At 40.9% G+C, this 22,788-nt stretch overlaps 1 protein-coding gene across 1 annotated transcript in view; it reads left to right on the forward strand.

Annotated features, from left to right (window-relative positions):
* Positions 1–22,788, forward strand: part of LOC146300657 (CUB and sushi domain-containing protein 3-like) — a 238,536-nt gene that overhangs the window by 165,944 nt on the left and 49,804 nt on the right. The gene's annotated exons all lie outside the window — the stretch shown is intronic.

The following is a 22,788-nucleotide window of genomic DNA, read 5'->3' on the forward strand; positions in this document are numbered from 1 at the left end:
CCATTATGACGCATTCTAGTATGGCTGCCGCATAAATGTCTGGGCATTTTCATAAATAAAATGTCTGTTTCATAAATAAAAACAATAGAAACAAAATAGTTTAATAATAAACCGTCATTCTTCAGCCACTACAAAGTATAGTTCCTTCATAAACCGTTGCCACGCAACAGCCAGATGGATAACTTTGCCGTGTTTTTTTATTTGAAATATTCGATGCGCATTAAAATGGAATGTTGAAGAATGTTATGAGGACAACCTGTAAGGTTATGCTGGATTTTACAACGGCATGGAACGCGATATAGCGATATATCACAATCAAGGATGGGAACAACCAGTTTTAGAAGACACTTTTTGCCACAAAAACGTTGTAACCTCCTAAACTGTGCAACGGAACGTCAATAAAAAATACCAGCAACTCAATCTCTAGCAACACGAAACTTTTGACGCCCCTAGTTGTCTATGTAGTCCTTATATTGACTGATCCTTAGGGGTATAAAGAGAAACAATAATAAATATAGCTGCAAGCAGCAATGCGGGTTCCTCCGCAAAATTGCAAAATATAAAAAAAAATTACAATGTCAAATTGCATAAAATTGCACATGGTACTACTTCAGAATGATGTCATCTCTAAGCCAATAAGGTTTGAAAAACCATCAGTTAAAATTACATTGTATTTATTGACACAAAGATATTGAGGCAATGAGGACATTTACATAAATACAACCCTTTTAGCCATTTTGTATTGCATTTCATATTCCATTTCACCCTATACAAAGACACATCTGCCCACACACAACTTCCATCCATGCTGTTTCCCTCTCTCCCAGCACAGGTCATGCCAAGGGAGAAATGCTGCAGTGGCCCCATGAGGTTTAGGGGTAGTCCAAAAACATGCCTCCCACAATTGACACATTTTTCCCTAGATGGCTGAAAAATTGCAGATATTGTAACTCTTCTTGAGTTTATCTCTTTCCAGAATTTCATTCAATGCACAATTAACAATAGTCATGTGGGAAACCAGGCTACAGCAGAGCTCATGCTCAGCTCCTTGTGAGAACAGCCTATGGCAGTACAGCAGCCGACTCTCTGGTCCTATTAAAATACACAACATGCACAATCAGGGTGACCAACAAGATTATATGAACTGGTAAACAATAATATTACAAACATCTAACTGCACAAACACAACAACTGAAATCCCTCGCACAGCTGTTGTAACCGCACTATTTGAGTACACGGGTAAGAAACGGTTGACATTTCAAGGTTGAATTGAACATGGTATATCAGAACAATGTCATCCTGTTTAAACAGATAATCAAAATGACTGGCCAAAAAACTACGGCTGGATTTGACCCTATGACCTTGCTCCTTGCAGTACACTGTCTCAGCCTACTGAGCTAATCTGCTGTGCAAAGGCAAAAGACCGTAACTTCAATTTTGTCGAAAATGATTTTTTTTTTCATTTTTGGAACAGTTAAGGTCTGCTTTATCTTGTGGCCAAATATCTTAAATTAACTTGTCTGTTTTTCAGAGAAAATAGTTTTTTGTAACTTCCAAAGCCTGCTTTGGCATTAGAAAGCCAATGCAGAATGCCGTAACATCAGTTAAGGTTCTTTCCATTTGTTTTGCGGCACTCAAAAACGTTCAAATGGAGTTACGCGTTTCACTTTAACTAAACGTAACCTAGCAACAACAAACACATCTAGCATTAGCCTAGCCTACTCGCTGGCATTCAACACAAAACATCACAAACATGAGTCGTTTGTAAGTATCCGACCCTGGCAGTTCAATCAAAAACACTCTTGTCTTGTGAGTCTTGTGACAGGTATCCACGTGTATGTTACATTGGCTTATAATATACAGAGATTGTATTGTGATAAGCAACTAAGTGAGCGAAGAAACGGAAGTTACTGTATTTTGCCTTGGCATGACCACTTACTATAGACTATAGTATACGACTGTAACTTCAAAATAGGGGTCAAAAGTGCAGTTTAAGATCAACATTTTTAAAAGTTTCTAATTTAGATAATGTGTAATCACTAAAAAATCAAACTGCTAGATTTCCAGTGTCCTACCTAAAATACATTTGGCACGGCAACGACTTGAAAGTGCAAAAACTTTGAAGTCGTTTTTCTCGGTTCTACACTTTGGTGAGTTACGGTCTTTTGCCTTTGTAGGGCAGTATTCTCCGTGTTGAGTACCATGGTGGTCAGTTACTGTAGAGAAAAGTAAGCTATTTGTTCTGTGGCAAGCTTTATAAGATTTGGCTGAAGTTTAAATAGCCGTAATTCTGTGATTTTCTGAGATATCAAGGCAGCGGCAGGCAGGCAGGGCAGGCCAGCTGGGTGAAGCTGTCTTGGGGGCAGGGCTGAAGAGAAGCTGTCCAGGTAGAGAGGGGTAGTCCAGCAAGGGGTCTGTGTTGCCCTCAGCATTCTCTATTGCATCCTCTGTTACACTCAGCATCCTCTCTTGTTGCTCTCATTATGCTCTGTTGCACTCTGTTGAGCAGTGCAATGACCTGTAAAAGTCTCTGCATGACCTGTAAAAGTGAAAAAAGGGTCCATGTCAGTGGTGAAAAATAAAGCTTTTCCCATCTACACTTGACACAGACTTCAGTTTTGACTGAAATGCAGTGGCAATACATGAACTTGAATCCAAATGTGTTGGAAACCCATGCAAAGTCAATCAAAACACTCTAGCAAGAGTATTTAGCTCTGAACTGGTCAATATATACACATCTGACCAAAGGCCAGGGGCCTGTACTATGAATCAAGATTTGGCGTTAGCGAGGTAACTTCAGGTTCAACCCAGGGTTTTCTGTACTACGACCGTGGATCACTTGTTAACGGGGTAGATCGCCATGGTAACACATGCTGAACGGCTAACCTGGTCGGGAGCAGGTTAAGTTGGAGATCAGAGATCAACCGGTATAAAAACCCCGCCCACTAACTCAATCTTGACGATAATGTTGTCACCATTCATAGAAGTTCCTATGGAGCTTGGTATGCGGATTGTCAGAGGTGCGCTCAGAAGAAACAGAACATTTAGAGACTGACAAAACCCTTTCGCATTCCCTCATCAGTATCTTTCTGAAAGATATAGGTTATTAGCAGAGGGAATTACGTATATTGCCAGCTTCTTGAGCCGTATTTGGCCAATGCTACACATTGAAGCTGTGCACTCACAGTCCCACAGACTGTATGCATATCGTTTTGTTATTTCGCTATGGGTACTTTGATAGTGTGGGTGATGAAGAGAACCTGAGCAAGAGCAAGAACAAGGTCTGCTCCGCTATTTGCAACAGATTTTCTTTAATGGTTGTTGCCACCATATTCTGATTAATGTTGTGGTGAAAAAGAGGTTTCCAAAGTGCCCTTTGTAAAAACTTTGGACTCTAATATGTTGACAAAATGAAACAAGGTTTTTCACTCAATGTTCTGATTTCCCTTCTGGAAATGTATGCAAATGATATCATATTTTACAACTTAACCCATTCTGTTGTCCTTGGGTTGCTTTGAGCCATTTTCTAATCATTTCCATATCAGAAATGTGTTTTTTTTCCCTAATCAAAACTTTTCAAACCAAGAAGAACAATGGGTATCTGTACAAAGCTCTTCACAAGTGATACATAAATGATCATTTCACTACATTCATTACATGTTGACGTTTTATTCACTTTTATAGCATTTTTAGGACATTGAAAGAGATAAGTGGTGAAAACCCCCAGAAAAGATTCAAACGGCACAACAATAAAGCCACAAAAAGGTATTAAAAAGACCAAAACGTAAAACAAAGTTTAACAAATACATCCTCATGTGTTCTCCCTTCCCTAGGAATACAGAAAAATATGTCAGTGTAACTAATTTTAGTGTCATTCATTCAGTCAATTACTATCTCTTCTCATATTCCAGTTTTTCTGTATCCAGCCTTGTTTTTTTAATTAAAAGCCTCTAATAATCGAGCTCCAGGGTTTTTTTTTTATACAGGGCCCCTCACATTGTCTGCTCCTACCTAATACAAAAGAACATTGTCCCTTTCCAAGGCACACTTGGTCAAAGTTGAAGGTGTCCATTTGACTATTACAAGGTTCATTGCTTATACCTTGTGTCTTTGTCTTGGCTTTGAAGTGGAGGCCCTAGGCTCAGGGGGAGGAAGACATTCCTATTCCTGCTGAGTTTAACACCATAGCAATTTAATCAATTGAGTCATATTTGAAATGAGCACTTTAAGGACTTGTGTCTTATGTTGAGACCACCACCATTAGTAAGTTATCACAGACACTTCAATCACAGCCACACGTTCACACACTCTCACCATCTGTGTTGCAAGTGGTAAATACAACTCAAAAGTGTACCCCCAAAATGAGCAGGCAGACACAGTTTCCTGATCATCTAGGACCTGGATGAGAAAGTAAATGGTATATTGGATCAATATTTAGCAACCACATATGGCATACATACTGGCGTATGACTATTAGTTTCACTGTTACCTCTGTATGGCACAGTGGGACGACAGTCACTGCAGAGAACAGTAATACATTTCACTCCTACAATATTCATAAATAATTGTTGAATGAACATGGTCACATAGATTAGGCTACTTGAAACATACATATGCCTGGGCTTCCAACCTGCTGCCACCAGGGTCTGAAGAAATGCCCCCTTCCATCATGGGGTGACCCTGATAGATATCCTAAAAAAGGGACGAGTTCAGGCAATTCAGCCTTGTACTTGTTGGCCTTAAAATATGTATTGGCTTACCGTTTTGAATTATGGTTTTATTTTTTATTTGCTCCCACAATTGTTTGCCCCTGCAGGGTTGCCACTGCAGGGTTGCAACTGAAATAATACAGCAACAAAAGTTTAACGTTGTGGAATGCACACGTGTAATTATGATCACATCTTCAATAAGTCATGTAGCTTACGCATTTACAGCTGCTATTTTCTGCCAGATTGGCTGCAGCGACTTTGTTGAATTTTGCCTATATTATATGTTTGTATTCCTGATATGATTGTATTACAATATTTCACGCAAGAGGAGCAGACAAAGTTTGTAAGATTGTCTGCTCCTCCTTCGTGAAATATGCGGCTCTTGTTTCGTCCATGTTTGCGATTGGACATACGGTGCAAACACCGCCCCTTTATTTGAACGCGCACGTCTCTAGATTGGAAAGATCTGGGTTGAGTTAGAGAATTGATAACCGCCGTCGTAGTACCGCTTATCGTGACTGCGATTGTTAGGCTTCGCGTAGCCGGGTAACTGAAAGTAATCCAGAGCATGTTGATCTTGATTCGTAGTAGAGGCTCCAGCTCAACCTTTGCCTTTAAACAGTGATTCTGACTGTCAGAGACCTTTAAAGGTTGACCGAGGGAAACTAACCTGGCTAACGTAGGTTGCTTTCTCAGTCAAATGACAAATGAAATAGGCTATCTTCAGCAGGCTGTTGTCTACAAAAAGCAGCCCTTCCTGACGTTTTAGGAGTTGAACTGAGTGAAAGACAATATTGTTTACACACTGCCAGTGAGCGAGTCGAGTCTGTCTATGAGGCAAACACAATGTACCGCCGGGACGCAGTCTCACTCAACTTGCAAGTTTTCCACAAATCACAAAAATAATCGGAGCATCTGGCTAAAAGCACAATTCCCACATCTCCTAAAGGCTGCCCTCCTCAACATTTTTGGTGTCGACCGAACTGAAAAATGGTGAACTTTTGAACATGACGCGACCAGAACATGGATGCCACCTAAGCCTATGCGGTCTCCCTGGCGCATAGGCTTATTACAAAGACTTTCAAGAGCCAAATCAAAAGTCTGAGTCGACAGGTCTGTGGGGAATCGCTTGTTCTCCTAAAAGCTGCCATCCTCTACCTTTTTGATGAATTCGCCGAGATGCTACATGATTCAGTAATTACACAGAGGGAAAAAGCTAGCTACTTTTTGAGTTCGGTTTTCCGTCACTTCAAATTCACGATCTAAAGGTCTCAAAGTGCTCAAACCTTCACCATAATTCATGAGTAGTGTACTTTCACGAACCCAATCATTTATTCTAGGTTAAAATGTGTAAAAATAGGACTTATCGAACGTGGCTGCCTCCAAACCGGCTATCAGGCGATTCCAGTTGAAAACAACAATGGCCGCCGAAAAATTATTTATATTCATAACGGCGAGCTGCAATTGCAAGCGAAATGAGGGTGAGGGTGGGGCTTGGTCACCAGACCATTTCCAGAAAGGATGTGTGTGCGTCTGGCCAAGCTTGCGCGTGTGTCAAGTAGGTTGACCACCTGTCCCTCTTTGCGGTGTATTGCACAGCATTTTCAATATGCGACGTGCGGGACAAGGGGTGAAAATGCTCTGCGGCAAAGCGGGACAGGTGGTCCCCCTAGTGTCAAGGAGCAGGATGAGCCTGTGAGAATTTGGAGCGCGCGCTGTGGAGCAATTCAATTAACTTCAATCATATATAGACATACCAAGGTGAAATTGTTTATGGTACTTCAGAGTGATGTCATCTTGAACCCTATTAGTGATGATTGAGTCAAAATTATATTAGATTTATTGACACAAAGATATTGAGGCAAAGTGGACATTTACTTAAATACACCCCTTTCACCCATTTTGTATTGCATTTCTTATTCACTTTGACCATTTATAAACACATGTATTCTACACATCTGTAACAAATTTCAAGTCGATTGGATCTATGGTTCATGAGGAGAAGGGTTTTGAAGGTTGTACCAAATTTGGAATGTTTAGCAAAATTTGTTACGGCGGACCTTATGGGTTCTTGAGGCTTTTTTGTTCCCCATGAGAAATAAGGCATGAAAACCAATTTTCATGCATTTTGGAGTAATGGGGCGCTAGGGAAATCACGTAGACTTTGGGCGTGTTTTATAGCGCCACTTATGGGCGTACATGGGCCACTAGCTGTCTGGGAGTAATGAATGACCTGTTGTATCATTGGGCCAAATTGGAAAAAATCGGGTCCAGGACATTGAGCTATTAAGCCATTTAGCGGAGAAGAAACATAATAATAAATATAACTGCAAGCAGTAATGGCGGATTCCTCCAAAAATTGCGAACCAGAGGGTATCGAGTAAACGCGGCAAGTTTGGTGTGAATCCATCAAAGATTTGCTGACATACAACCCAACTTCCTGTTTGCTGTCTTAATGGCACATTTTGACTGCCTGTAGCGGGCAAACGGTTTAGAAAATAAAAACACCAAGTGAAAACTTTTGTGAGGCTTGGTCTGAAGATAATATCTGCCAAATTTGGTGAAGATTGGACAACATGTGTAGGAGGAGTACAGAAAAAACGTTTTTCAATGAATTCAAAATGGCGGCCGCATCAATTCGGCTATTATCACAAATTATAATGAGTCACACACGGGATGTCCCAGGACATCATGAGACAAAGTAATCAATCAATAAAGGCAAACAAATCAATAGTTATTGGCCAAAACACATTTTTGCTTCCTGCGGCCACGCCCAGTGATCACATGACACCAAATTGTGTAGATATCCTCAGAAGAGGGTCCCAAATCATCATATCAAGTTTGGTGTTGATATCTCAAAGATTTGCTGAGATATGAATTCACTTCGTGTTTGACTGCTTTTCTGATGAATTTGATTGGCTGTACTGGACAAACGGATGTGAGGAACAAAATTCTAATCGATAACTTTTGTGAGGCTTGGTCTGAAGATCATCTCTGGTAATTTTGAAGAAGATTTGACAAAAATTGTAGGAGGAGTAGGCTTTCAAAGGTTTTTGATAAAACCGGAAATTGCGGAAAATCTTTATAACCGGAAATTGACACCATAGGGTGTGTTGAACTCGTCTTGATCCAGGTAATCCAATGGTACCTCATTTTTGAAAATCGGTCATATGGTTTAAAAGTTGCGTGTGTAAACACAAGTCCAACTTTGACCCGTTGGTGGCGCTAGAGTGGTCTAATGGGAGACATGAAACTTGGTGTAGGTATAGAAGGAACTGTCCTTAATGAGTGTGCCAAATTTCACAAAAAGTTATTGAAGGGTTCTATGGGCTGCCATTGACTTCCATGGTACAAGAAAAAAAAAATATATAACTGCAAGCAGTAATGGCGGATTCCTCCAAAAATTGCGAACCAGAGGGTATCGGGTACACGCAGCAAGTTTGGTGTGAATCCATCAAAGATTTGCTGAGATACAACCCAACTTCCTGTTTTCTGGCTTAATGGCACAATTTGATTGCCTGTAGCGGGCAAACGGTTTCGAAAAAAAAAAAAACCCATGTGAAGCTTTTGTGAGGCTTGGTCTGAAGATAATCTCTGCCAAATTTGGTGAAGATTGGACAACATGTGTAGGAGGAGTCAAGAAAAAACGTTTTTCAATGAATTCAAAATGGCGGCCGCATCAATTCGGCTATTATCACAAACTAGAGAGCATACAAGTTCTGGGGAAATTGTGAGGGTGTGCTTGCGGCTGCCCCAGCTGCCCATACTCTCCTGGTGTTTACATATTTCAAAAAGCATTTAAGTGTATGACTACAGTTCTGACCATTGTGTTCCCTTGATAATAAGTTTGTAAAAATGACATGCATCACTCAGATGGAGGAGAGGTGATACTGGTTGGTTGGAAGAGAAGGAGGCCAAATGTAGCTCATGAAGATGCAGCGCTAGATAACTTATTAAATTGTAATCAGATATAAACAACTTGTTGGTTGCCATATTATGTCCTATTATCCTCCTATTATCGTCCTATTATGTAATTTGAACGCCCTGAACGGCATCATTTGAGTAATGAGGGCAGCGCAGGCTTATTGATTACTTAAAAAACGTTAAGTTTCATTATGCATGATAGAGGAGCCTAGTTAGAGAAGGATTTAGCAGTTTTATTATTAGAAGCCTATTTTATTAATAATTTTCAGAGTAACCTCAAACCTTTCTTTTGTTTCTTTGACCTTACATTTTCTTTGAGAGCTTAGTGGTCTCGGTTTAACATCATTATTTATAGCAACATCATTACCGGACACTGTTAGCTCGCAATGTGGACAAAGAATGCCCCTGCAACAAAGTTGTAACTTGGTAACAAGTAGCCAGCTAGAAACCGACCAGAAGTTTGTAGCCATATAAAGGCCTGTATATATAGGCTACTTGATTTGGCTGCAAGATTTGCTGATTTTGAGTGTCCAAGATATGATGGATTCTGATCTGTGTCAACAGTCTAGCCATGTAGCTAAGGCATGTCCGGGAAGAGTGGATTTTTTTTGTACGGCAAGTCTGGAAGATCAATTTAGGCTAGTGCTACTTGCCCCAATGCACTGGACAAGTTATTAAAACTCAAACAAAATAAAATGCAATGTTAGGCCTACTTCACGTTATGTGCCACTCATTACGTCTATCGATTTTATTTGAGCGAATTCTGCATCAGTAAAACCACCAACCCAAGATCTCTACAGACCAGCTAATTTCCTGCTCAACACTTCAAAGGGGGGCTTATTACTTGAAAGATGACTTAGGCTATTTACGGTAGTCTCAGTTACACTATGAGGGGTGGGAAATACTGTGATTTGCTTAAGAAGGCAAATGGCTAGTAAAACATAACATTTCATAATAATTTCAGTAAATCAAGCAGCGCTGCAAGACCTAGTGAAATGTATATCCTACAGCAAAGCAAGGCTGAAGCAGGCTGACATTAATTATTTTCATGAACAGACAAAGTTTTGACATTGACAAAGTTTAGGCTGTGGCAATAAAGTTCAGGTTAGTAGTCAGATACTTTCACCTATTGAAAAACTTTTGAGTAAGGGGAAAGCCGAACATGTTCCGTCGCCGTTTGACTTCCTAAACAGCTGTGGAGATGTTTTTGTTAGCTACTCATTAGTGTCTCGGGTAGGCTACAGCGTTGCAGTGAGCCGCCACACTGATATGAAACCACAGGTAATGGTCATTTCACCAACAAATCGTTTATTAATGTCAAAATAAATCCTACAACAAAAACGTATTTGTGAGGAATGTTTATTTCAACGATTAAAAACAGATGCATCATGACCACTGTAGTATGTGTTGCCCAAGCAACAGAGGCTAATGTCATGATGCTAATGCTTCAGTGAAATAGTAGACTACCGTTTCCGAAAGTAGATGTGGGCCTACTTACTTAATAAATATCAGCTAATATTGTACATTACATTTCACAATTATGTTTCACATCACAAAGTAAAATGATTAAATATCACCCTGGCCTCTTTGTTTGTGGCGTTTCTGCAGCTGCCTTGCAGACTAGTATCCCCCAAGTTAACAGATGCGAAACTAATGTTCTGCTAGAGATAGTCACGCGAGTTTCGTGACGTTAGTGACGTTAGTGGCGTCAGTGACTGTGGCTAGCAAGTTAGCCACCGTTAGCTTCACTTTTCGCCACAAAAACGTAATTTCTACTTAAACCGTGCAATGGAACGTAAATCCCAATACAACCAACGCAATCGCTACCGAGACAAACCTTTTGACATCGCCGTTGTCTATGTAGTCCAAATATTGAGGCATCCTTAGGGGGGCGAAAAGAAACAATAAATAATAAATAATATATATGTGAGATAACAATGGTTTGTGCTCGCCGAAGGCAAGCACACCCCAATTATTAAGAGTCACACACAGGATTTCCCAAGACATCATGAGACAAAGGAATCACTCAATAAAGGCAAACAAATCAATAGTTATTGGCCAAAACACATTTTTGCTTCCTGCGGCCACACCCAGTGATCACATGACACCAAATTGTGTAGATATCCTCAGAAGAGGGTTCCAAATCATCATATCAAGTTTGGTGTTGATATCTCAAAGATTTGCTGAGATATGACTTCACTTCCTGTTTGGCTGCTTTTCTGCTGAATTTGATTGGCTGTACCGGACAAACGGTTGTGAGGAACAACATTCTAATCGATAACTTTTGTGAGGCTTGGTCTGAAGATCATCTCTGGTAATGTTGAAGAAGATTTGACGGAGGAATCCTAAATATAACTGCAAGCAGTAATGGCGGATTCCTCCAAACACTGCGAACCATTGAAAAATGTTTATTCTTGACAAATTGTAACTGTATAGAAAAATGTATGCTGCAGAATTACCAATGGCATACCAAATCTGAAATGCAATACCATCAAGATCCACAAGGGCCTTTATTTCAAGCCAGTAAGTGAAGGAAGGGGGCTTGGTGAGCTTATCCATTCCAGAAAGCCTTGTATCTTTATGCATTAAGGCGTGGCCTGTAGCGCCACCTATGGGTAATGGTGGGCCATTTGTGGTGTGGTAGTTACTCTTGGCCTATACTATTAATGTTTCAGGATTTTAAAAACTTTTTACCATTGCATATAAAATCGGAAATGCAATACCAACAGGATCCACATGGGCTTTGGGTAAAGTGTGGTAGTTACTCTTGGCCTGTACTGTCAATGTGTCAGGATTTGGAGACCTTTTTACTATTGCATACAAAGTAGGAAATGAAATGACACCAAGGTCTGATATTCAAGGAATGAGTGGGGGCTTGGTCAGCCCACACAGTCCTGATATGTTGCGTGTGTGTCTTGCCAAGCCCGCGCGTGTCAAGGGAAGAATGAGTGTGTGAGAATTTGGAGCATGCGCGGGGAGGAGCAGGGGACACATTTCATTGTAAATTTCCCTAGAAATTTGCCAAGCATGCATGTTTCAAAGATTCACCAAAAATCGACCTTTCATCTTAGAGTCAACTTTTTCTCCGATTTGTGTACTAAACATTCTCAAGAGTCTTCATATGAACTTGTTTGACTGGCTTACGTGTAAAGCATTGCGAACCATTGAAAAATGTATATTCTTGACAAATTGTAACTGTATAGAAAAATCAATGCTGCAGAATTTCCAATGGGATACCAAATCTGAAATGCAATAACATCAAGATCCACAAGGGCCTTTATTTCAAGCCAAGAAGTGAAGTGCTTTAATCTTCACAAGAAGTGAAGTGCTTTGTGCTTTAGGGCGTGGCCTGTAGCGACACCTATGGGTAATGGTGGGCCATTTGTGGTGTGGTAGTTACGCTTGGTCTATACTATCAATGTTTCAGGATTTTTATAACTTTTTACCATTGCATACAAAATCGGAAATGCAATACCAACAAGATCCACATGGGCTTTTGTTAAAGTGTTTCTCAGCCTACACTATCAATGTTTCAGGATTTGAGACCTTTTTACCATTGCATACAAAATCGGAAATGCAATACCATCAAGAAGCACATGGGCCTTTGCTAAAGACCAAGGAATGAGTGGGGGCTTGGTCAGCCCACACTCTCCTGAAATGTTGCGTGTGCGTCTTGCCAAGCCCGCGCGTGTGTCAAGGGAAGACCTATGGGTAATAGTGGGCCATTTGTGGTGTGGTAGTTACTCTTGGTCTATACTATCAATGTTTCAGGATTTTTATAACTTTTTACCATTGCATACAAAATCGGAAATGCAATACCAACAAGATCCACATGGGCTTTTGTTAAAGTGTTGTTGTTACTGTTGGCCTTTACTATCAATGTTTCAGGATTTGGAGAACTTTTTACCAGGGCAAACAACATCTGAAATGCAATACCATCAAGATCCACAAGGCCTTTGCAAAAGACCAAGGAATGAGTGAGGGCTTGGTAAGCCCACACTCTCCTGAAATGTTGCGTGTGCGTCTTGCCAAGCCCGCGCGTGTGTCAAGGGAAGACCTATGGGTAATAGTGGGCCATTTGTGGTGTGGTAGTTACTCTTGGTCTATACTATCAATGTTTCAGGATTTTTATAACTTTTTACCATTGTATACAAAATCGGAAAAGCAATACTAACAAGATCCACATGGGCTTTTTGTTAAAGTGTTTCTTTGCCTATACTATCTATGTTTCAGGATTTTGAGACCTTTTTACCATTGCATACAAAATCGGAAATGCAATACCATCAAGATCCACATGGGCCTTTTTTTCAAGCCAATAAGTAAAGGGAGGGGGCTTGGTGAGCCTATCCATTCCAGAAAGCCTTGTATCTTTGTGCTTTTGGGCGTGGCCTGTAGCGCCACCTATGGGTAATGGTGGGCCATTTGTGGTGTGGTAGTTACTCTTGGTCTATACTATCAATGTTTCAGGATTTTTATAACTTTTTACCATTGCATACAAAATCGGAAATGCAATACCAACAAGATCCACATGGGCTTTTGTTAAAGTGTTTCTCGGCCTACACTATCAATGTTTCAGGATTTGAGACCTTTTTACCATTGCATACAAAATCGGAAATGCAATACCATCAAGAGCCACATGGGCCTTTGCTAAAGACCAATGAATGAGTGGGGGCTTGGTCAGGCCACACTCTCCTGAAATGTTGCGTGTGCGTCTTGGCCGCGCGTGTGTCAAGGGAAGGCTGAGTGTGTGTGAGATTTTGGAGCACGCGCGGGGAGGAGCAGGGGAGACATTCATTGGAAATTTGCCTAGAAATTAGCCAAGCAAGCATGTTTCAAATATTCACCAAAAATCGACCTTTCATCTTACAGTCAACTTTTTCACAGATTTGTGTTATGAACATTCTCAAGAGTCTTCATATGAACTTGTGATTGAATCAGAGTATCAGTTTTTGACTGGCTGATGTGTAAAGCATTATTTTAGCGTTAGCGATAAGTACAATTTGCTTTATATCAATCATTTTTAGAGATATGAATTTGCCTTTGCACATGGTAACATGTTGTAGTGTCTTCCTCCGATCTACCAAGTTTAGTGTTGATATCTCAAAGATTTGCTGAGACATGACTTCACATCCTGTTTGGCGGCTTTTCTGATGAATTTGATTGGCTGTACCGGACAGACGGTTATGAGGATCAAAATTCCTTTGATACTTTTGTGAGGCTTGGTCTGAAGATCATCTCTGGTGATTTTGAAGAAGATATGACAAAAATTGTAGGAGGAGTAGGCTTTCAAAGGTTTTTGATAAAACCAGAAATGGCGGGAAATCTATATAACCGGAAATTAACGCCATGGTGTGCGTTGAACTCGGCTTGATCCAGGGAATCCAATGGTACCATTTTTGAAAATGAGTCATACGGTTCAAAAGTTGCGTGTGTGAACACAAGTCCAACTTTGACCCATTGGTGGCGCTAGAGTGGTCTAATGGGAGACATGAAACTTGGTGTAGGTATAGAAGTAACTGCCCTTCATGAGTGTGCCAAATTTCTCAAAAAGGTACCATATGGTTCTAGGGGCTGCCATTGACTTCCATGGTACAAGAATAAAAAAAAGAATAAAACTAATAATAACTAGAGAGCATACAATTTCTGGGGAAATTGTGAGGGTGTGCTTGCGGCTGCCCCAGCTGCCCATACTCTCCTGGTGTTTACATATTTCAAAAAGCATTTAAGTGTATGACTACAGTTCTGACCATTGTGTTCCCTTGATAATAAGTTTGTAAAAATGACATGCATCACTCAGATGGAGGAGAGGTGATACTGGTTGGTTGGAAGAGAAGGAGGCCAAATGTAGCTCATAAAGGTGCAGCGCTAGGTAACTTATTATATTGTAATCAGATATAAACAACTTGTTGGGTGCCCTATTATGTCCTATTATCCTTCTATTATGTAATTTTAACGCCCTGAACGGCATCATTTGAGTAATGAGGGCAAGCGCAGGCTTATTGATTACTTAAAAAAAGTTTCATTATGCATGATAGAGGAGCCTAGTTAGAGAAGGATTTAGCAGTTTTATTATTACAAGCCTATTTTATTAATAATTTTCAGAGTAACCTCAAACCCTTCTTTTGTTTCTTTGACCTTACATTTTCTTTGAGGGCTTATAGTGGTCTCGGTTTAACATCATTATTTATAGCGACATCATTACCGGACACTGTTAGCTCACAATGTAGACAAAGAATGCTCCTGCAACAAAGTTGTTACTTAGTAACAAATAGCCAGCTAGACCATATGCTAGACGCCCAGCAGAAGTTTGTAGCCAACAAAGAATGCTCGTGAAACAAAGTTGTAACAAGTAGCCAGCCAGACGCCGAACAGAAGTTTGTAGCTATATAAAGGCCTATATAGGCTACTTGATTTGGCTGCAAGATTAGCTGATTTTGGGTGTCCAAGATATGATGGATTCTGATCTGTATCAACAGTAGCTACAGGGCTCGACATTAAGGCTTGTCCGGGACGAGTGGATTTTAACGGCTATAGCCGTCTTTGCTATAGGGTTAAAGGGTCAATTGTAGGCTAATATTCCAGTTTGTCTAATAATGTGTAGGACCATGTTTCTCAAGTGGTGGGTCAACGATTCCCGACCCAAAAGTGGATCGCAAGCTGGTGTAGCCTCGGACATATTGATTCATAAAAGCATCTAAATGTAGCCTATCAACGTCAATATATTAATGTTTTCTGTTATTTTAAAGCAAGCTCAGAGACGTATGAATGTAGAGTTGCTCGCTATATAGGCCTAGAGTAGCCTACCGGACCTAGCCTACGTGACGCCGCTTTTTATGACACACTTCAAAGATGGTGCGATTTAACCCTGTAAGACCCCATGGTTGTAAAATTACAACGGCACTTTGAACGGTCTAATTGCTCTTTTTTTTACATTTTGGGTGGCTCTTAAAAGAGCCGTTGTTGTGTGTGCTGTGGCTAGCACAGGAGTCGTCGGAGACCGTCTTGGATGTTTCCCAAGAACACATTGTTTCCAACGTGATCAAGGTGGACACCGTCGGGTCGGTACATCCACACGAAACCGTGCCTTATTTGGGGGTGTTGAATGCTCCCCATCCCACGGTCGGCCAGGAAGCTAGACACCGCTGCGTTGACTCGACGTCTTGCCCTGTCGATACCAGAAGCGCTGGTGCTCCTCTGATACCTCCAGACGCAGCGTTCCAGGATGTCCGAAAACACCAGCAGAGTGTTAGGGAACATCTCCATGATGGCCCCCAGGTCTCGCTTCATCCGCCTCGTCAGTTCTAGCCCGGTCACTTGGCCGAGGTCGTTTCCCCCGACGTGGAGCACCATTATGTCCGGGCTGGGAAGCATGCCACGCTTCTCACGGAGCTTAGGCACAAGGTCTGCCCACCTCATGCCCCTCACCCCTACCCATTCAATATGGCACTCCAGTGCAAGGTCGGGGTACAGTCCGACCTCCTCCGCGTGCCACGCAAGCCAGTAGACCAACGAGCTGCCAACGATCCAGACGTGGGGACGACTTTGGTTTTCCATGGTGTGATATGATCCAACATCCAACATCTGCCTCTTATATACTAGCTGGCTTCCCGCTTCTTCTTTTTCAAACAATGCAAGGCTAACATCTGCCTGTTTATTTGCCGCCTGTGTCTGTGTTGTTTTTATTCACAATATTCTCATTGGTTGGCCTTGAAGACAAATATAGCTCTATATTATTTCTGAGACACTCGTCCTATTATGTAATTTTAACGCCCTGAACTGCATCATTTGAGTAATGAGGGCAAGCGCAGGCTTATTGATTACTTAAAAAACGTTAAGTTTCATTATGCATGAGGATTTAGCAGTTTTATTATTACAAGCCTATTTTATTAATAATTTTCAGAGTAACCTCAAACCTTTCTTTTGTTTCTATGACCTTACATTTTCTTTGAGGGCTTAGTGGTCTCGGTTTAACATCATTATTTATAGCGACATCATTACCGGACACTGTTAGCTCGCAATGTAGACAAAGAATGCTCCTGCAACAAAGTTGTAACTTGGTAACAAGTAGCCAGCTAGAAACCGAGCAGAAGTTTGTAGCCATATAAAGGCCTATATATATAGGCTACTTGATTTGGCTGCAAGATTCGCTGATTTTGAGTGTCCGAGATATGATGGATTCTGATCTGTATCAACAGTCTAGCCATGTAGCTAAGGCTTGTCCGGGAAGAGTGGATTTTTTTTTGTACGGCAAGTCTGGAAGATCAATTTAGGCTAGTGCTACTTGCCCCAATGCACTGGACAAGTTATTAAAACTCAAACAAAATAAAATGCAATGTTAGGCCTACTTCACGTTATGTGCCACTCATTACGTCTATCGATTTTATTTGAGCGAATTCTGCATCAGTAAAACCACCAACCCAAGATCTCTACAGACCAGCTAATTTCCTGCTCAACACTTCAACGGGGGCTTATTACTTGAAAGATGAATTAAGCTATTTACGGTCGTCTCAGTTACACTATGAGGGGTGGGAAATACTGTGAAGAAGGCAAATGGCTAGTAAAACATAACATTTCATAATAATTTCAGTAAATCAAGCAGCGCTGCAAGACCCAGTGAAATGTATATCCTACAGCTAAGCAAGGCTGAAGCAGGCTGACATGAATTATTTTAATGAACAGACAAAGTTTTGACATTGACAAAGTTTAGGCTGTGGCAATGAAGTTCAGGTTAGTAGTCAGATACTTTCACCTATTGAACAACTTTTGAGTAAGGGGAAAGCCGAACATGTTCCGACGCCGTTTGACTTCCTAAACAGCTGGAGATGTTTTTGTTAGCTACTCATTAGTGTCTCGGGTAGGCTACAGCGTTGCAGTGAGCCACACTGATTTGAAACCACAGGTAATGGTCATTTCACCAACAAATCGTTTATTAATGTCAAAATAAATCCTACAACAAAAACGTATTTGTGAGGAATGTTTATTTTAATGATTGAAAACAGATGCATCATAGACCGCAGTAGTATGTGTTGCCCGGGCAACAGAGGCTAATGTCATGATGCTAATGCTTCAGTGAAATTGTAGACTACCGTTTCCGAAAGTAGATGTACTTCCTTAATAATATTACTTTATATTGTACATTACACATCACAATTGTGTGTCATATCACAAAGTAAAATGAGCAAATAGTTATCACCCAGGCCTCTTTGTTTGTGGCGTTTCTGCAGTTTTCGCGAGTTTTCGTGACGTTAGTGGCGTCAGTGACTGGGACGTCAGTGGCTGGGACGTTAGTGACGTTAGTGGCGTCAGTGACTGTGGCTAGCAAGTTAGCCACCGTTAGCTTCACTTTTCGTCACAAAAACGTAATTTCTACTAAACCGTGCAACGGAACGTACATCCCGATACAAGCAACTCAATCGCTACCAAGACGAAACTTTTGACACCTAGGTTGCCTATGTAGTCCAAATATTGACAAAGTTTTAGGGGTGGGAAAATAAATAAATAATAATATATATGTGAGATAACAATGGTTGTGCCCTTGCCAAAGGCAAAGCACACCCAACTAGAGAGCATACCATTTCTGGGGAAATTGTGAGGGTGTGCTTGCGGCTGCCCCAGCTGCCCATAGTCTTCTGGTGTTTACATATTTCAAAAAGCATTTAAGTGTATGACTGCAGTTCTGACCATTGTGTTCCCTTGATAATAAGTTTGTAAAAATTACATGCATCACTCAGATGGAGGAGAGGTGATACTGGTTGGTTGGAAGAGAAGGAGGCCAAATGTAGCTCATGAAGATGCAGCGCTAGGTAACTTATTAAATTGTAATCAGATAAACAACTTGTTGGTTGCCCAACAAGAGGAAGACACAGCATCTGCTTCTAAAACTCCTTAATCCTCTCAGGGCACCCGTTGCACCGGGTTAGAAAGACATCAGCATAATGTAGCTAATTTTACACAATACATTAAGGATAAAAAATCAACACCCATCTTTGCTATATTTAAAGGGTCAATTGTAGGCTATGGGACGTCTAATATTACAGTTAGTCTAATTATGTGTAAGACCGTGTTTCTCAAGTGGTGGTTCCCGACTCCCGACCCAAGTGGATCGCAAGCTGGTGTAAGACTTATTGATTCATAAAACCATCTAAACTCCATATATTAATGTTTTCTGTTATTTAAAAGTAAGCTCAGACGTATGAATGGAAAAGGCATCTTTGTAAACCATCCTGGTCTGTTGTTATGTGTAAACCGAACATTTCACTTAGCTACTTGACTTTAAATAATCACTTTGTATTCTACCAAATACAACAAAGCTGACTAGACTAGCTAGATTTTTTTTTAGCTAACTGACTATCACTACGGCACTAGCTGGTGGCTGGACGATTTGTACAGTACCTCCCAGAAGAGGTCTGGAACGGAAGACTAACAAGGTGCAAGTTAGCTGTAGCTAAGTCTAACACTTGGTAACACTGCAGATAGTAGCAGATGTGCTGGGGTAACAGCTAGAGCTAACTCCTCTGTGAAATAGCAGGCCACTGTTTCCGAAAGTAGATCTACTAGCTTAGCTCTAATAATATCAGCGTAGTAGCTATAGAGCTATCATATGTAGCTAGCTAGCTAGCTAGATTTCACAAACGTGTTTCATATCACAATGTAAAACGAAAACATTTGGCAGACCGGTGTAGAAATTGACCTAATCTCTATGACTTAAATGTCATTGCAAGTTTTTAACTTCTCGTGATGTTTTCAGGCATTTAGCCTACTCATATTGCATTCATTCATTAATAAAGAACCCCCTTTGAAGCTTATTTTAACAACGACGTACCAGCAGTAGTTATCTCAGATGGAATCGCGATTAAAATAGTACGATCTGCTAACTGAAAATATGCCCCCCAAAACGTGAATAAGCTTGACATTTAGTTAGGGGAAAATCACTCATTCATAAAAATGTCAGTGGTAGCGATCATTGTCAGTAACAAGGCAAAATGCGATATAGCCCTGCTGTGTGGAGAAGCTGCCCCGGTAAATTGTAGGCTACTACTAACTACTTACTAGCCTGTCTTGGTAGCGATACCGTTGGTTTAATTCGATTTAACGTTACTTCCGTTGTACGGTCTAGGCTGAAATGAATTATTTTCATGAACAGATTGACAAAGTTTAGGCTGTGGCGATGGAGTTCAGGTCAGTAGTCACTAGTCAGATAGGTTCACCTATTGAAAGACTTTTGAAGTATGGGGTAGTGCCGAACATGAGCCGCCGTTTGACATCCTACGAGCTGTTAACAGCTGCAGTGTGGAGATGTTTTTTTAGCTTACGCTACTAGCGTTGTTCTAGACTAGGCTACAGTACAGCGTTGCAGTGAGCTACACTGGTTTGAAACCACAGGTAATGATAATTTCACCAACAAATCGTTAAGTTGTAATCTAATGTCATAATAAATCCTACAACGAAAATGTATTTGTGTGGAATGTTTATTTTAACGATTGAAAACAGATGCATCATAAACCGCAGTAAGATGTGTTGCCCGGGCAACAGAGGCTAATGTCATGATGCTAATGCTTCAGTGAAATTGAAGACTACCGTTTCCGAAAGTAGATGTACTTCCTTAATAATATTACCTTATATTGTACATTACACATCACAATTGTGTGTCATATCACAAAGTAAAATGAGCAAATAGTTATCACCCAGGCCTCTTTGTTTGTGGCGTTTCTGCAGCTGCCTTGCTGTAAAGAAGTTAGCCTAAGCCTAGCCATCTCCCAGAAGTTAACGAGCTGCTAAACTAATGTTCTGCTAGAGATAGTCACGCGAGTTTTCGTGACGTTAGTGACGTTAGTGGCTTCAGTGACTGGGACGTTAGTGGCGTCAGTGACTGTGGCTAGCAAGTTATCCACCGTTAGCTTCACTTTTCATCACAAAAACGTAATTTCTACTAAACCGTGCAACGGAACGTAAATCCCGATACAAGCAACTCAATCGCTACCAAGACGAAACTTTTGACACCTAGGTTGCCTATGTAGTCCAAATATTGACAAAGTTTTAGGGGTGGGAAAATAAATAATAATAATATATATGTGAGATAACAATGGTTGTGCCCTTGCCGAAGGCAAAGCACACCCAACAATAGGTTTCCTCCTTACGGAGGAATCCTAAATATAGCTGCAAGCAGCAATGGAGGGGCCAAGCAGTCCAGAGCAGGACATGGCCTCCATAGCACTTGCGCAACAATTAAGTCACAACAACCTGTTGCACTCATGCAACAAACCAAGTTTGGTTGAAATATCTGTTTGCGTTCCAAAGTAGTGAGTGTTCAAAGTTTTTTTTTTCTGGTATAACACCACAGGCCTCCTCGTGGGAACGATGGAACCCAGGTTTGGTGACGATCGCACAAATGGTTGCTGAGTAACGCTCTCACGTGTCTTTTGCGGCTTTGCCGCCGCCTTTGATCGGCTCTACCGAACAAACGGTTTTGAAAATGGAAAATCCATCAGACACCTTTGTGAAGCTTGGTCTGACGATCATCTGTGCCAAACTTAGTAAACATTGGACACAATTTGGGGCGTGTAAAAGGTTTTTACACTTTTCCATGAAATCCAAATTGGCGGACACGTCAATTCGGTTGTTATGAAATATTATCGATGGTCAAGCTTGCTATCACACAAGACATCAGGAGACAAAGAAATTACTTTATTAAGGTAAACACTTCAAAAGTTATTAGCCAAAACACGTTTATGCTTCCGGCCACGCCCCCTTTTGTCACATGACACAATATTTGGAGGACATCCTCAGAATAAGGTTCCGAGTAGGCATACCAAATTTGGTGTCACTGTCTCAAAGAACTGCTGAGATATTACTTCATTTCCTGTTTGGTGGCTTTCTTGATGACTTTGATTGGCTGTCACGGACAAACGGTTGTGGGGATCAAAATGCTCTACCATAACTTTTGTGCGGCTTAGTCTGAAGATCATCTCTGGTCATTTTTAAGAAGATTTGACAAAAATTGTAGGAGGAGTAGGCTTTCAAAGGTTTTTGATAAAACCGGAAATAGCGGACACTCTATATAACCGGAAATTGACGCCATGGTGTGCATTGAACTCGGCTTGATCCACGGAATCCAACGGTATCTCATTTTTGAAAATGGGTCATACAGTTCAAAAGTTGCGTGTGTAAACACAAGTCCAACTTTGACCCGTTGGTGGCGCTAGAGTGCTCCAATAGGTGACATGAAACTTGGTGAATATAAAGAGGGGACTCTGCTTAATGAGTGTGCCAAATTTCACAACTTTTTACCATACGGTTTTATGGGCTGCGGTAGACTCCAATGGGAGAAGAAGATGTGTAATAATAATAGTAAAGAAAAGGTAGAAACACTTAAGTGGCTTCGCCGCTTCGCGGCTTGGCCACCAATAATAATAATAGTAAAGAAAAGGTAGAAACACTTAAGTGGCTTCGCGGCTTGACCACCAATAATGAGAAAAGGTAGAAACACTTAAGTAATAATAATACTACCAATTAGTAGACCACTCGCAGCTTCGCTGCTTGGCCCCTAATAAAACAATAAGGTAACACTTTAGATGAGCTCACCAAATTCATAATTTATTAACCAATTTGTTACCTATTAGTTAACGGTTTGTTCACCATTAGTTATTTATTGTTTATACAAAATGTATCATTAGTAAAGCATTTGTTCACACAGGTAGGATTAGGGTTCGGGTTTAGGGTGTAGTGAGGTAAGCAAGACCACACGGAGCCAACATCTTGCCACACCTGAAGAGTGATTCAATCACATCAGACAAACCTAATCAGCCCTTGTGACACCCTCAGTATGCTGATTACCCACCAAACGCCGATGCAAAGGAACCATAGAATTGGGGGGGAGGACCTCCCCAATCTCAGCCCTCCTGCTAGCTTGCAAGCTTCAAAGGGCGTGCTTGAGACGACACGTCTCCAGCAACCATTTGCATCCGTTTTGGCGGCATTTGAACAAAGAACATACCTTAATCAGAACTTTTGAGGAAAGTTCTTCAGACTTCACCTTTACCACGAGAGTACAAGGTGGAGAATTACGAGAGGGATATTTGTGTCATGTTTGTTACTTTGTTTTAATGTTGTGTTCACTGAAATCTTGATTCTAGTAACTACTCCTTCTTCCTGAAAG

The sequence above is a fragment of the Hypomesus nipponensis genome, chromosome 2, assembly GCF_054491055.1.
Source record: "Hypomesus nipponensis isolate SF chromosome 2, ASM5449105v1, whole genome shotgun sequence".
NCBI lineage: Eukaryota > Metazoa > Chordata > Actinopteri > Osmeriformes > Osmeridae > Hypomesus > Hypomesus nipponensis.